This window comes from Balaenoptera ricei, chromosome 14 (genome assembly GCF_028023285.1).
Source record: "Balaenoptera ricei isolate mBalRic1 chromosome 14, mBalRic1.hap2, whole genome shotgun sequence".
In the NCBI taxonomy this organism is placed as follows: domain Eukaryota; kingdom Metazoa; phylum Chordata; class Mammalia; order Artiodactyla; family Balaenopteridae; genus Balaenoptera; species Balaenoptera ricei.
The window spans coordinates 36,398,762-36,415,977 of NC_082652.1; the positions used below are offsets into that span (position 1 = coordinate 36,398,762).

At 38.1% G+C, this 17,216-nt stretch overlaps 1 protein-coding gene across 2 annotated transcripts in view; it reads left to right on the top strand.

The window, feature by feature from the left end:
• Positions 1 to 17,216, top strand: part of METTL4 (methyltransferase 4, N6-adenosine) — a 473,984-nt gene that overhangs the window by 160,329 nt on the left and 296,439 nt on the right. Inside the window, exon 10 of one of the 2 annotated variants that reach the window (XR_009497265.1) lies at positions 5,898 to 5,966. The exons of the other annotated variant lie outside the window; for it this stretch is intronic. The gene's annotated coding sequence lies outside the window, so the exon portion shown is untranslated. Of the gene's footprint in view, positions 1 to 5,897; positions 5,967 to 17,216 lie in introns of those variants that run through there. 2 annotated transcript variants of the gene reach the window in all.

Consider the following 17,216-nt stretch of genomic DNA (forward strand, 5'->3'; position numbering starts at 1 on the left):
GTTTACTTCCAGCTGTCCTGCACAGAGTGTTTTTGAGCTACGAGAGATGCTCCCTAGAACAAATTTTCCAAAATTTAGTAAGTTGCAGTGATTCACAAGAACAGTGGCTCCCCAAGAGGATCCATGCTGCACGAATCTGTCCTGTTACTCTATAAAATGTGTTCTGTGGTAACATATACTTGGAAAACACTTTGTATCATACCCTTTTCTAGGAGAATCATGGTGCACGTTAGCACACTGAAGATCCTGGAAGGAAAGGAAATGTGATCACAAAACTTCTCTGTGTGCAACACTGCACAGAGCTAGACCCCCATGGGGAAAGCTGTACTAGCAGTTTAGGAACAAACTGTTAGAGCTTTTTATGTTTTTATACTGACTAAGGGAAAGTTGTCAGATGGTGGCAAGCAGATCATTTTTCACTCTCCTCACCCATTTCTAATGCAAATTATTGACTCAGAGTGGTGAGACAGTGGGCCACCTGTCTAACGAGTCCGTTACCAATATCAGGGTAGCCAAACAACAAGAACAGCAAACTCATGGAAAGAACATGAGCTTTGGAATGATAAGACATGAATTGGAGTCCTTGCTCAGTTATCACTTGCAGCCGTGTGATCTTGGGAGGGTCATTTTGTTCTCTGAGTTTCCTAATGTATGAAATGGGAATAATAGTAATAGCTATTTATTACTAGAATTACTTTGTGAATTGTATTTGCTAATATGTGTGCAAACTTGACAGAATGTATTGGTTATTTTTTATATATTTAAAGTATTTAATAAATTCTAAATGAGAATGAATCCTGGTGTTCTAATTAGTGAATTGAATAATTAAACATGTAGAAGGTGACGTTTTAGGTTTAAGGCTAAAATCATCTCTTGTGTACAAATGTGTAAAGGGAAGAGAAATCCAACCCTTCCTCTGCCAAAATGAAAAAAAACTCAGAGAGGTTAATAACTGTGCTCTTCCACTGTCCTGGTGCAGACATCAGCCTCTTAGGTGGGAAAGGCAGCTGACCCCAGTTAGTGCTCAGCACCTGTCTTTAGCTTTGCTCCGTTGCAACTCGAAACGCAAAGAGTAGCTTCTGAAAAACTGGTTTTAATACCTTGTTAAGATAATATCCCCAAGAGTTTAGCTCTACAAATAAATAGAATCTTTCATTATTTGCTTTTATAGCAAAAAGGATTTCAATCTGGATTTGTTAAAATGTCTTCTTACTTTCTGTAAAGGAAGCAAAAAAAAAAAAAAAGCTACACATAGAACTCAGATTTTTCCCCTCCAAATCTGAAAAGGAGACAGAATCACAGAGCCCTTTTATACTCAAGAACCAGAAACAGTTGAAGAAATACGTTAGCTTCCTGATATAGGTAATTTAAGGAAATATTCTTATGTCTTGAATGTATAATGGACGTGCAGTTAAGAATGAGTTCATAAGGCAACACTTATCAGCAGTGGCTTGGCCATTTCAAAACAAAAATTATTTGAATCCACTCGCACTTAGAACACACATATAAGTCACAGGCTACTGTTCAGAGATGAGTTATGACAACATCATCAAATGATGAGATGATGCATCTCTTGGAGGTTGAGTCCCTCCTGTTATAGAACATGCTCAGGGTACAGCTCTGTGCTTCCAGGCAAGAAACAAGTTACCCCTACATTGTAGAAGTTGGATTTGAATTAGGTTTGGAGAGGTAAATTTTGGAGATAATCTTGGGCATTATGAATGACCACCACAGGGAAAAGTATGAAGGATAGAAAGAAAGGACAGCCTTATTTTATTTTATTTTTCCTGATGGCAGTGTTGGTGTTGGTGGTGTGTGTGTGCAAGAAATCAAATGTGTGTTCTGTACCCTAAAGTTATGCTGAGCCTGTTAAAGATTGAAGAAAAACGTATAGTACAGTAAGTGTCAACAACGCAAATGCACTTGGTGCAGCAGGTAAATTACAGGATGAAGAGGGAAGGATGAAGGCTATAAGGACTGGTGTGAGCTGTGATGTAATAAACATACATACCTCCTAAAGGCATTTAAAGTACATTTCTTTTTTGAAAGCACCATGCAGCCCAAACCCAAACAGCTATATGGGCTCAAATCCATCTCCTGGTGGCCAGTTTGCAAACTCTGGGCAAAAGTTTAGAGTAGGGGTTCTGAAGTCAAACTGTCCAGGTTTAGTTCCTCTTAACCAGGCTAGCTAAGTTTGGCAAGTTATTTAACATCTGAAAGCCTCATTTTCCTTATCTCTAAAATGTGAATAATAATAGTGCTTATCTCATGTGATTATTGTGAGAATATTGTGATAATATATATACATACATACTTAGAATGACTAGCACTAGTAAGCACTTAATAAATATTAACTGTGTTCACATACACACACACACACGAAATAGTTATCTGGGAAAGGTATACACTTTTTAATGATGTCTTGTGGCATGTTCTTTTGAGTGTAATTGATGGCAGCAAATACTTTCAGAGAGTGGGCAGGGATTTGAGTTTTGGAAAGTATCATAAGTCCTTTGAAGTAAAGGCTGATGAATAAGATAAATAATCAAATTGGGTTATACAATTTTTTTTTAAGCAAAAGTAAGCTAATGAAAGGAAACAAGAATTTAGGCATAAAAGGGTGTGTAGAGTGGAGATAGGTATTCAGAGAGAATGCGTCGTAATTATTTTGTTGGGTTTCTACCTCCCTGATATTCTTTTCTAGCACATCATCTTGATGTGTACATGTGGGAGAAACCTGGGGCTCAGTAATTGAGCCTCTCCTCCATCTATCCTCACTCTCCCTAGGTGATCTGATCCAGTCTCATGACTTTAAATACCTTCTTTTTGCTTAACTCCTAAATTTGTATCTTCAGCTAGGCTCTGTCCTCTGGACTCTAAACTTATATATCCAACCACCCAGTTGACACCTCCACACAGATGTCAAATGAGCTCCTCAAACTTATGTCAGGAATGGAGCTCCTGATATTTGCTACTTCCTTTCCAAACCAGTGTCTCTTGTATTTTTCCTTGTCTCTGCTCATGGCAACTCTGTTATTCCAGTTGTCAGTGTGAAAACTTTGGTGTCATGCTTGACACCTCTCTTTTTCTCATCCTGCACATCTGGTCCATCAGCAAATTCTGTCCACTCTACCACTTTCAGTTCTACCATCCTGGCCCGAACCACCCTCATCTCTCCCCTGGATTATTACAATAATCCTTTCTGCTGCTATTCTTGTTCTCTTCCTAAACACATCACCATGGTGATTCTGTTAAAATGAAAATATTGTCATGATACTGCTCCACGGCTTCCCATCTGACTCCTTGCTGTCCTTACCATGACCTACAAAGCTTTCCATAAACTTGTCCCCTGTTGAACCTCTTGGACTTTGTTGACTTTCTCATCATTCACTCACACCTGCCACACCAGCCTCCTTTCTGTTCCTTGCACGCACCAGGAGCCACTACCTCAAAACCTTCACTCTTGCTCTTCCCTCTGTCTGGAATGCTTTTCTGGTATATATTTGCTTGGCTAATTTTCTCACTTCCTTCAGGTCTTTACTTAAAAGTCACCTTCCCTGGTTACCTCATGTAGAAATTTTATTTCCTCTGCCATACTTTCCTTTGTTTATTTTCTCCTAGCAATTGTTTTTCTATCTCTTATTATAGAAGGTAAACTCCATGAAGACAGTGGCTTTTTAAAAAATTTTTAAATTTTATATTGAAGTATAGTTGATTTACAATGTTCTGTTAGTTTCAGGTGTACAGCAAAGTGATTCAGTTATATTGATACATATACACATATTTATTATTTTTCAGATTCTTTTCCCATATAGGTTATTACAGAATATTGAGTAGAGTTCCCTGTGTTATAGGGTCCTTGTTGATCCTCTATTTTATATATAGTAGTGTGTATATGTTAATCCCAAACTCCTAATTTATCCCTTCCCCCTCACTTTCCCCTTTGGTAACCATAAGTTTGTTTTCTAAGTCTGTGAGTCTGTTTCTGTTTTGTAAATAAGTTTATTTGTATCACTTTTTTAGATTCCACATATAAGTGATATCATATGATATTTGTCTTTCTCTGTCTGACTTACTTCACTTAGTATGATAATCTCTAGGTACATCCATGTTGCTGCAAATGGCATTATTTCATTCTTTTCTATGGCTGAGTAATATTCCATTGTATATATGTACCACATCTTTATCCATTCCTCTGTTGATGGACATTTGGGTTGCTTCCATGTCTTGGCTATTATAAACAGGCTGCAATGAACATTGGGGTACATGTATATTTTTGAAATATGGTTTTCTCCAGATAAATACCCAGGAGCAGGATTGCTGGATCTTATGGTAGCTCTAGTTTTAGTTTTTTAAGGAATCTCCATACTCTTCTCCATAATGGCTGTACAAATTCACATTCCCACCAACAGTGTAGGAGAGCTCCCTTTTCTATACACCCTCTCCAGCATTTATAGTTTGTAGATTTTTTGATGATGGCCATTCTGACTGGTGTGAGATGATACCTCATTGTAGTTTTGATTTGCATTTCTCTAATAATTAGTGATGTTGATCATCTTTTCATGTACTTTTTGACCATCTGTATGTCTTTTTTGGAGAAATGTCTATTTATGTCTTCTGCCCATTTTTTGATTGGGTTGTTTTTGTTTTTTAATATTGAGCTGCTTGAGGTGTTTGTATATTTTGGAGATTAATCCCTTGTTGGTTGCATCGTTTGCAAATATTTTCTCCCATTCTGTAGGTTGTCTTTTTGGTGTGTTTATGGTTTCCTTTGCTGTGCAAAAGGTTTTAAGTTTCATTAGGTCCCATTTGTTTATTTTTGTTTTTATTTTCATTACTCTAAGAGGTGGATCCGAAACAATATTGCTGTGATTTATGTCAAAGAGTGTTCTGCCTATGTTTTCCTCTAAGAGTTTTATAGTGTCTGGCCTTACATTTAGGTCTTTAATCCATTTTGATTTTATTTTTGTGTATGGCGTTAGAGAATGTTCTAATTTCATTCTTTTACATGTAGCTGTCCAGTTTTCCCAGCACCACATATTGAAGAGACGAAGACAGTGACTCTTGACTGTTTTATTTACTGTTGTACCCCCAGTGCCTTCAATATGCCTGGCCCAAAATAAGGACTCAATACATTTTTGTTGAATAAGTGAATAAATGAATTCATTGCCCTTTCTGCTACTTAATTCAAAATGATGCAGGCACCATGGAAGAGGTAGGCCACGAGGTATAGTGGAGAAAGCATTGGATCCAGGCACTTGGATTCTACTTCTATGTGTGCCACTAAGTAGCCATGTAGTTTTGGGCCTGTTGCTTTACTTCCATAAGGCTTGATATCCTCATCTGCAAAATGAGGCAGTTAAATGAGATAGATAGACAGTTACTTGAATCTCTGGGGTTATGTGACTCAGCTCTAACTAAGAAGATGCTTATAGCAACAAAGATCTGTGCTCTATTTCAGACCAACTTAGAACTTTCTGTGATAGCCAGAAAGAGTGCATTTCTGTGTCTCTCCTTTCAAAGGTTACCATTAATAATCCCTGTCTTTGAGGGAGGACCAAAGCCAGACAGTGGGTAGAGGAAGCGGTAATTCCCCAGTGTTGGTCCTCAGCTCACTTATTGGCTTAACACATTCCCTTACCAGGCTGGCAACTTATTTTGCACTACTTGCTGTAATGCTGATGCTATAATATCAAGTTATATTTTTTTCCTAACTATTTCTATGTGTACTGATTGTCATCACAACATCACCCTGCGGAATATGGATCAGGTTTTATTAATCTTCATATACAGAAGCTAAAAGCAGAGAACCAGAGGGTAATTAATTGACATTGTCATAGAGAAAGTTTGTAGCAAGTCAAGGCCAGAACCCCATAACAAGAAGTGTTCTTTTTTAGGAACAGAGTGCCATCATAAGAAGCTGAAGTCAGAACTGGTAGCATACTTGCCAGTGTCTCCAAGTCTGGAGTGGTAAGTTATTTAGAAACACATATATAAATGTTTCTGCAACTCATGGAGTGCCAGGAACGCCACAACATTTGTTGGAGACTTGAAGATTTTCAGTGCCCTGTGGAGTTGAAAGAACAGATCCTCTTGACCCTGGGCTTTGTAGGATAAGTGCCCCTTCCCTTCTTGCCTCTCAAATTAAATGAAGATAATGGTCCTACCTAGGCATTTTACCAGAGCAGCAATGGAATTCTGACCCCTGAATTTCTGGTTAAAAAAAGGAGAGTATGTGCAGCAAGATGTGCTAAATTATTGAGCAACCCAATATGTCTCTCAGTTGAAAGCAGAAGTGAGCAATGGCAGATATAACTATTCAGATAATTTTTAACCAGTGCAGAATTTTTAAAGACCTTAATTCAAAATCAAAGTTTGGATAACTAGAAAGTTTATCACAGTTTAGAAAGCATAAAAAATTACAAAGACTTAGATATCCAGGCTCAGTATTTAGGATACAATTGAGTTCATATATGTGGAACCTAGAAAAATGGTACAGATGAACCGGTTTGCAGGGCAGAAATAGAGACACAGATGTAGAGAACAAATGTATGGACACCAAGGGGGGAAAGTGGTGGGGGGGGTGGTGGTGGTGGTGGTGGTGGTGTGATGAATTGGGAGATTGAGATTGACATATATACACTAATATGTATAAAATAGATAACTAATAAGAAAACTCAAAAATTCACAAAAACAATAGAATACAGTTGCGTTCAAGATCAGATATCTTACTGAGACCAATTTGAATTAAGCCCATCCTGGGTAGATTTGGCTTCTGGTAAGATGGGACTTAGAGACTGAGGCAAGATTGCACAGGGTTCCAAGATTGCGTATGTAGAAACTATAGGGTTGAACCTTACCTCTTTTCCTGGAAAAGATGGAGAGTGGTTTCTAAAAGCTGGATTCCTTAGTTATACTTTTAAAATACAGTAATTTTTGATAACAAGGTCTAATATGTCACATTGAGGAGAAAATTGGGAAAACAGTGTAGTAAGTATAGTGTATACAGTATTGTCTTTGAGTTTTTACTCTTGGAGACAGAATGCTTAAGGCAGGAAGTGTCAAGGGCATATGCATTTTAGGTCTGTTTATAGCTGAAGCCCCAATACCCCAGAGACTCTTCCTGGCAAGGGAACAGATTAAACCTTCCTCTTGGCTCCATTACCCCAGAGAGAATGCACCCATTAGAGTAGAGACTTCAACACATGAAGTTTATGTTAGAGCTGCCTAAGCCAGCAGGCAAATAAAAGCTATTCCAAGAGAAAACGAGTAAAGCAGACTGAAAGCATTTTGCAAAGCATATTAGTATGAAACGGTATAAATCAACAGGTAAAGAAGAACTTTGAATATTTTCATATACCAATACTGATCATACTGAACAGAAGTAGCATTAGTCCTTGGGCAGCATAGCACAGAGATATTCAGCAGATCTGGGGCCACCCAGGAAGATGATGGTCCCAGCTGAACCATCTGATGCTGTACTCTTAATCATACTAGCTACGTGTGCTTGCCATTTTCTTCAGACGACCTGAAAGTCAATTTCAGAACCTATTGCTCTCTCTCTCTCTCTCTCTCTCTCTATATATATATATATATATATATATATTTGTCTTTAAGTGTGGGTTGAGTCATTCCCAGTGAGTACTTTTGGCCGACTCATGTTCCTCAGCTAAAAGAACCCCTATAGGGATTGTTACATTTAGATACCTGGATTGCATGGACCCTGAATGTCACTGATAATTGTGGAGATTCTGACATTCAATGAATGCCGTATTAGTAGGTCTGATTTCTGTTTCAGTAGCAATTTATAACTCACTATTCTCTGAGAGCTACTGGTTAGCATCCTTTCCATACATTGCTTCTGGAATCATATGCTCTCAGAATTATAATATAAGCTTAGGTTTCACTGTAATCTTTGCCACATAACTCACAAAAGTATTTATGAACATTCTTATAGAGGTGGTTTTCCAGAAGCTGTTAGATATAGATTAATCTGTCTCTCTAGCACACACACACAGGAAAGAAAATGAACTCTTTTGGACAAGAGACCACAGTAACACACAAGCTCATGTTCTGGAGAGTATATCTACAGACCTTCTTTTCTCTTTATTAAGACCTAACTAAAATTGTCACTGAGGCAGTTCTTCTACCCAGGTGACTCACTGTTCAGTGGGTAACAAATCTGACTATGCTACTTATCGGCATAAAGCCTTCATTGACTCCACATCACCTATGGGATCTAGCTCAAAGTCCATCATGGACCATACGACACTTCACCTTCTGCTGTCCCTGCTGTCCCTGTCACATTTCATGCTATAGTGGCAGCACACTGCTTCCAGCTCCTTGAACACATCACACTGTTCATTGCTTTTTTCCCCTCGGTTTGTGCTCTTCCCTCTGGAATATCTTCATCTCATTTCCTTCTGACTATTCATATTAAATATTTTCAACTGTTTCCTCTTTTAGGAAGCCTTTTAAGATAATGTCTTTTCCTGTTCTTTTCCACCTCCATCAGGCCTTCTGTTCTCATCTGGTTGGGTGAGGTGCCCCTCTGAGTTACCACTGACCTCAGTGCAGATCACTGTGAAACACATTTTATTTGTTTATTTGTCTGTCTCCTCCAATAGACTCCAAGTTCCTTGAAGGCAGAGGGTTTATTTTTTATTAATCTTTGAGTTTCCAAAGATTAATATCTAATTATTTTAGATAATCTTTGGGATTATCTAGCTTACTGCTTGATATATAGCAGCTGAAGTAAATATTTATTTAATTGAAATAATATTATCATTGAAAAAATAGCAAACAATATTGAGAAGCCCAACAGAACTTGTTGTGACAGAACACATATTAAAGTCCAATTTTGAAGTCTAGCAAGAATGATAACTTAGATCTGGTTTCATCTCCACTTATGTGGTTTTACTACCAAATTGGCAAACAAGCAGTGCAAAGAAAGCAAGAAATAAGGAGTCAGGTGAATGAATGGTTCTGATATACTTTCTCAGGTTCTCAATACCTCTTCAGATTCTGAATACCCCAATAATCTCTTCAGTTCTTCAAAGAATTGCTCCAAGTTCACTGGTCAGGCTAGAAGCTAGAAGCTAATGGGATCCTTGCCTTGGACACCAGGAGGCTGAGGAAGAGGCCACATCAGCACACAGGGGTCTCTCTACCACCACAAATGGCAATTCTTTCTTTGCCACAGACATACATTTTGGGGTTTTATTTGTCAGCGTGGCCAAGGCCCAACCATCAACATATCTTTTCACATGCCGGCAGAAAGTAGCCTCAGTGTGTCATCAAGTTCCAGACCAAATAATATCTGAAAAGCAGTAATTATGTGCAAAGTCCTCTGTGGCTGTAGGTCTGCCACAAACCACACAGATACTTTACGAAAGATTTTCATAGCATTATTCATGAGATTTACCATGTATATAAAATTTGCTAAGATCATGTTCAAGTTACAAAAACCTAGAATTAAAATCACCTCCTAGATCCTAGCAACTAAGAGAACACTATAAAGGAAAATAAAAATCCCAAGAAAAAAATGAAAGTTCAGGTTGAGGTTACAGAAAGTTTGTTTGGATGCTTTGTTAATAAAAGCTGTAGAAATATGAAGAAGGGCTGATAGATGGAATTTTCCACATGCTGCGAGAGAGGGAACATTTTACATTTAAGGAAATGGTATTGTGCTTTTGTTTTTGTTTTTTTTTTCTCAAAAGACGTGTATGTGTGTGTTTGGGGAGGAGAAGTGGTGACCTCTGTTTAAAAATCTATGCTTTTTGAACATATAAATCATCCTTTCTTGGGCTACTTAAAATACACTGGAGTGCCTATTCTAGATGATGCAGAGTGATTCATGCTGTCTCATTAGAATGATATAGGCTTTTCCTGTTTTCAGGCATTTAGTTCTGGTCTAGCCACTCACTAGACCATTCGTAACTCTAGTTTGGACTTCTGGAAGGTTAGCAAGGTTGAACAGAGTTAGCTGCAGAATTAGGCTATAGGATTTAATGTATATTTAAAAATCTATGTCATGGTGTCTTGGAAGTTCAGATTTTCCCATCTGCCATCCTACCAGTTTTATTTCCTGTTCCTCCCCAACCAGTACCCTCTGCTCTACTGGGCTTCTTATTTTTTCCCCTCATTGTCCTGAGGACTTGCTGTGCTCATTTCTACGAATGTTCCTTTGCTCCTGCTCCTTCCCTGTAACTGGGATGTTGTTTTCCTTTCTGCTGTATATATTTAAGGTCTGGGAATTCTTCTGGGAAGTTGCAACTCATCTACTACCTCCTCTATCAGTCTTCAAGTTCTCAAACATATTTGTTTCTCTCTTTTGGAACTATTACAAAAACTGTTTTGTTTATTTTATCTGAGGTAGTTATCATTATTGTTTCAGGCATAGGTGTTGGCCTTAACAAATCTCCATAGTAACTTCCATCCTTGAGATTCTGACTCTATATTGTCTCCTTAACCAAATAGCAAGCTCTATAAAGGGATTGATTTATTTTTTGGAATCACTTATAATGTCTAGAACAGTACAAATCACATAGATGCCTAATAAGTATAGTATTAACTGCTGAAAAAAAATAAAATTGAGATTTAAAAAATGGAATAAGACATCTATTTTCAGGGAGAAGACATAGATAGATGTGCAGAATGAAACCACTTGTGCTCAATTGATAAAACTGACATTGATTATCTAAATTTTTTGCTGATCTACTTATACTTTTTTAAAAAATTAATTAATTTGTTTATTTTAGTTTTTTGGCTGTGTTGGGTCTTCATTGCTGCACACGGGCTTTCTCTAGTTGCGGCGAGCGGGGGCTACTCTTCATTGTGGTGCGCGGGCTTCTCACTTCGCTGGCTTCTCTCGTGGAGCACGGGCTCTAGGCACGCGGGCTTCAGCAGTTGTGGCATGTGGGCTCAGTAGTTGTGGCTCACGGGCTCTAGAGTGCAGGCTCAGTAGTAGTGGCGCACGGGCTTAGTTGCTCCACGGCATGTGGGCTCTTCCCGGACCAGGGATCGAACCCGTGTCCCCTGCATTGGCAGGCAGATTCTCAACCACTGCGCCACCAGGGAAGCCCAAGTATACCCTTTTAACTTTTATTTTCAGCTTTGCTTTAAAGTATTTGTTTATGTGTATTGAAGGAGGATTCCAGACCACGAGAGCCAATAGTAATATTACACTTAAAGAAAAAATAGCACTTAAAGAATGTGTATGGAAAATGTTTTAAATTTTAGAATCTCAAGTTTAAACATTTCAGGAAATCTGACTTTTTAAATGAAAAATGGAAGTAAGAGACGTCTACATGGGAAATAGGAGGAAATAAAGATATTAATTTTTATCGAGCTAGAAGCTTTGCCTGTATTATCTCACTGAATTTTGATAACAATCAGTCTTCTGGGGGTAGGTGTGATTATTCCCATTGCATAGCTGGCAAACTGAGGTTCAATTTCACTTTCAGGGCCAGCCAGTCAGTGAGTGGTCGAGCTAGAATACAAACACAGGCCAGCTGATGCCAGAGCCCCTGATCTATTGGCTATGTCATGCTGTCTATCACTAACCATTGGCAGAATTTAAGATTCTTATTTTTTCTTATTAGATGTCCTGTTCTCATCACAAGGCAGCTGTGAATTTGCCAACCTTTTACTTTCTATCATCAGGTCTTGGTTTTAGCATAAACTGGACTGGCTTGGAGAATTGGCATGAAAGAGTGAGAAGCAGGGCTTGGATACTGTAGTATTCAGGGTTCTCCAGAGAAACAGAACAAAATGAACCATCATAGATACTGCGGTCTCTGCCATTACTGGATGTTGGTTAGTAAACTAATGATGTCTTCATTGTGACCCTGAGTTTACTAATAAAGATAAAGGTAATACTTGAGATCATGCCTTCAAATTCTGGCTCTTGTTTTTCCTTTTGGTTTTAGGTTTGGTAGGAATATTCATGTAATTTTTGTTTTGATACAGTATAATATAAAGAACCATAGACCCATAACTCAATGAAAAAGCCACAGAGATATTTTGCCTGGAAAATCTATTCAATTATTCTGCTTTCTGAATGCTTGTTTTGTAAATGTATTGTTATCAAAATATTCTTTACTGATGGAATATCCAGTGACCACTGGTAAGCAAAGTGCTTTGTTTTCTAGGGTGAGAGATGTCTCATATATTGGAAATGGTCTATATTTTGTAAAATCTCACAAGCAAACTAACACTGAGGTGCTGTTATTAAGTGTGTGTGTGTATGTAAATGTCTTGACATGGGACAAAAATCAAGATATTCTTTTTTCCATTTTATTTTAACATACGTTTTTTACTCTTTTCGTATCTTTCTGTAGAAACTGCAAATATCATCATGCAGAAATTTCACTTCTTCAGTTTCCTGAGCTCATAGGTCACATTGCTTTTTTCCTGGAATCTCTACCTGGCTTAGTAACCAAGGCAACAAATCCCTGGTTAATGATTCACTAGAAATTCACTGTGGAGGTGGCTTATTAGTTTTTTTCCCCAAGAGCTGGGATAAAAAGCTTGCTCATGGTTTTTTTCATCTATTTCTCCTTTCTCTCTTACTTGTGATCCTGACACCTTAAAGTGAATTTAATTAAAATCAATAGATAAAAATATCCAGTCTTTAAATTACTATTTTGGGACTTACAGTGTTTGTATATGTAAATACAAAATATTAATAAGTTTAAGAATATTTTATTTTATGACTCTTCTTTCAGTTTTCATTTTTGACATGTGGATAAAAGAACAGAAATAATTTTAAGATGGTGGTTTTCGGTTTAAGCATTACGTATCCTAGTCCTTTGAAGAGTTGTTGGAGAAGGCATCTTTAAGAAGGTACTAACGTGCCTTAAGGGAAAGCAGACAGGACAGGTAAAAATCTAACAGAAGTTTGAACGGAAAAAAAGTCAGCTTTATGAAAAGCAGTAAGTGCGGGATGAAATTGACAAGAAGCAAACAACAACAACAAGAACAACAAAACCCAACAAAAACTAAACTCAAAAAACACTTGGCATTGCTTAAAAATATCCCACAATATGCAAATATATGGTTTTAATGGATGAATAAATCCAAATACATTTCTGGAAAATTTTTTATTTTCTACCAAATTATTTAAAGGGAAGTAAGAGGGAGAGGAAATGATAGAATGACATTTGACATGTTTCTCAAGTGTTTACAAAAGAGAAAAAGGCAGTGACACTGGTGAACACGGTTACCTGGCTTGAAAGTGCTAAAAGGAATGGGCCTCTTAGGGAAGGCATCAAGGAACAGGGGAGAGACATTAACCACAGACTTTTAACACATTCCCTCTTGCCACAGGGAGCTTTTAGTGCCATGTTAAAAGGGTAAAAATAGCTAAAATCATGAGTCAAGACCTGTGAACTCAGGGAAATCTTTTAGGACCCTATTAAGAATTGGAGATGATTAATACAAAAAAATTAGACTTCATAAATTAATAGAAAGTATTTGTTTATGGTGTTATAGTTTTTCATATGCCAAAAAACAGACAATGAAAAAAAACACATGTGATTTTGTTATATTGAGATCTTGAGAAGAGCACACTAAAGGACAGTAGAGGTCCAAGTACACTGTTAGTATCTGTTATTTTATGTTATACAAATTTAGAAACTGTTTCTGGGAGAACACATAAGAATTGCATTTGATAGTTCTGTAGAATGTGTTTGTCATTAGGGAACATCATGGTAGCATTATAAAGATCCCACAGAGGGCTACTATTCTGATGAAATTTATTGCTAAGAAAAATAATAACAAATTACCTGAAAATCAGAAGTGGATGCAGTACTGCAAGTGGCTATGGATTGGTTTTGTTCCGCTTTGTCCATGTTCCCCCTACCACAGTTTTGCCTGGAGGCCACTCTGCCTCCCCTCTTGGCCCACAGGCTTTGGGTTGGAGCTGCCTCTACCCCTGGGCTCCAGAGCTGGAGTCCTTACCTAAGCTAAGCCAGTCAGTACCACCAACCTGGCCAATCTCAACCAAGAAGACTTAATCCAGACTTTTGTTTGAGCTTTTGTTCGACTCTCCCTCTGGTTTGGAATTGCTGGTAATAGGAGCCTGAAGTTGCAGGAAACACTGCATGGAGCCTGAGAAGGGGAAGCAAACCTCAGAGGAAGCAAAGAACACTGGTGATATCATCTGAGTCCTGAATAAAGCCATCTCTGTAGTCCCTACTGGTATGACCTTTCATTTAAATGAACAGTATGTACATTTTTGTTTAAGCCAGTTTGAGATTTTTTTTTCCTACTTCCAACTAAAAGATTTCTAACAGAAGCAGAAGTCTTGAAGCTATCCACAGGTGCAGAACTTCCAGACTAGAACAGTAGGGGCTGAGTAAAGTAATTCTGTAAAAAAGGCAAGTGTCACTCGTGCAGGGGATCTTCTTTTGGTTAATGACTGGAGTATCAGAAAAGAATTTAAAGGCAGGTACTATTCTTTCAAGAATGCTGTATCGTAGTTAAGGAAAAAGAACAGTAGCAAAAAACCAAAGAACTATTAGGCACTATGCTCTGCTATTCTGATTTAGTAAATGCACCAAGAATACACAGGAGGGAGGAGATGATTAATCATGAGAAAGCTTTCAGAAGGAGATGGGCAGCATGGCAAATAAAGAGAATAACTGAGTTAAATGTCTATGATTCATGGGCCAAAATTTAAGTGTTTATTATGCAGATAGTCTGGAAATTTTGAAAATATCTTATAGTTTATTCCACTGAGATTGTTTTCTATACCAGTCAACATTTTAGTAGAAAGTAAATCACCAGGTCACTTTATGGTATGTGAACAAATACTGAGAAGAAATATTTCAGTTTTTGGAACATAAATTAGGAACCAGGGTACCAAACTGAGAGAATATTTTAAATGCTTTTGTAGCAGATGTGAGCAACGTTTTTCATTAATAATGTGATTCTCCTTGAAAAAATGAATGCTCTAGTTTTAGCCACTCGGAAGTGGTTCTATGCTTTCTAGACTTTTTTTCTTTCTTTGCCTTATGAGAACATACTGCAGATCTACTGTTCAGTTATAAGAAATGTTTATTTTCCAACTACTTGTTTCCTATTCTCAGAAGGTAACATTGGAATAAATTGAAGATCAGTCAGAAATGATGTTTTGATATTTTCACGCATTAGTACAGTTTCAGTACTTCTTTGTTTTAAATTTAATAGGTGGGCCCATAGGGCACTTGGGTGACAAAGAGAAGTCAACAAGTTAGTTAGAAAGGAGTATAGTGTCTCCTTACTGAAATATTGAGAGTATAAGAAATCCTAACATCATCACTGACCACCAGTGAAGAAAGGGTGGATGGATTTTTCAGGGTTGATAATAAAAAATAAGTGAAACATACATTGAGAGACTGCTGGGGACAGTAAAAGAAGTATAACTACAGGGGTTAAGTCTGAAATGCTGAATCTGTTGTGAGAAAGGGTGGAATTCAATTTGTAAATTAAAAGAATAAAGAGAAGAGGTAAGAGAAAATATAGTGAGCAGAGTAGCATTTTTGTCAGAAATATTGATTTATTGTGTGTCTATTTTATTCATTTCTCTTATAAAAAAGAACTCAGAACATCTTGGATATTTAGAGTTCTTTAGAATAGAGCAGACAACTCTGTAAATCAAGTCTGTGTTTGAACTTGCAACTTAAGTTAAATGGAAATATGACATAGTGGCAAAGTTCACAGGGTAGGATATTGAAGTCTGTCTTTTTGCAGCTGTCAAAAATGGTGAAATATCTTCCCTTTTCTCATAAAATAATTGATTCTCAGAAAATAAACAACAATGAAATTGATGTCATCCTGCTGGTTTGTGTTACAAAGCATAAATCAGTGGTTCTTATAGATACGGTATGTCACAGCTGAAGAACAGAATTAACAGACTCAAATTACCTCAATCTCATGGTATCATACATCTCTAAGAACTTTGCCAGAAATTTCTTCCCTAAGCCTTGAAATGGAAACAAAGAAGCAAACAAAGCCCTGTAAAGTAGCCCAACTCCCAGTCTAAGAAAAGAGAGGACTGGAATAGACTAGAGGCCAGTCTGGCCTTTCTGAGGTAGATTAGATGTTTCTTTTGATTATTGTTATGACCCATTTCTTTTTTTTTTTTTTTTTTAATTTTATTTATTTATTTATTTATGGCTGTGTTGGGTCTTCATTTCTGTGCGAGGGCTTTCTCTAATTGCGGCAAGTGGGGGCCACTCTTCATCGCGGTGCGCGGGCCTCTCACTATCGCGGCCTCTCTTGTTGCGGAGCACAGGCTCCAGACGCGCAGGCTCAGTAACTGTGGCTCACGGGCCTAGTTGCTCCGCGGCATGTGGGATCTTCCCAGACCAGGGCTCGAACCCGTGTCCCCTGCATTGGCAGGCAGATTCTCAACCACTGCGCCACCAGGGAAGCCCCATGTTATGACCCATTTCTGATGATTAAACCTAAGTGGTTAAATACCCACTGGGTAATAAATATTTTAATAAAAATAACAAGAAAATCTCTTAATGGGTTTAGGAGTTAAATGCCTTTCAAAGATATTGTGTCTTAAGGTAACATGAAAATCCTGACTGTGAAAGACTTTTAATCAGGGGTAATGAAAACACTATGCAATATTTAAAGTACTTGTTTCTTTGCATATATTCAGTCTGTAATCTGTTTTTATCTTTGGCCTGTTACATGGTCTGCTTGCATCTACCATTGTCCCCCTCCAATTCATTTTCCATGTTGCAGGCTGGGTGGTCTTTATAAAATGAAGCTCTGCTGTGCTCTCTTCTCCCTCCCCAGTACCTTCTCCAAGACTGTGGTGGCCCTGTGAACACACCTCACAGATCTCCAACTACAGGGTGTGTAGTTGAGCAGGGCCCAGCTGCTGCACTCTGAACTCCGTTACCGCTTTTTCACCAAGGCCAGGTTTCCCAGAGCTGATCCCTGCTGATGACTGAGAGCAGCAGGATTCTACTAAGGCGGGTCCTTCTGGGGGACGTGGGAGTCCTTGAAGGCCCACTTTGGCTTGAAGCCTCACTGATGGCCTTGCCAATCCCTTCTTAGACTGCATGGAAGTCTAGGGCACCTCCACCCAGCATGTGACCAACCTTCCCCATGTGCCTGGAACTGTCCCACTTTTAATCTCATGTCCCAGGCAAGCCCTTCTCCCACCCAACCTTCCTTACCTCTCTCCTTCACTGTGGATCAGATTTAATCATGGT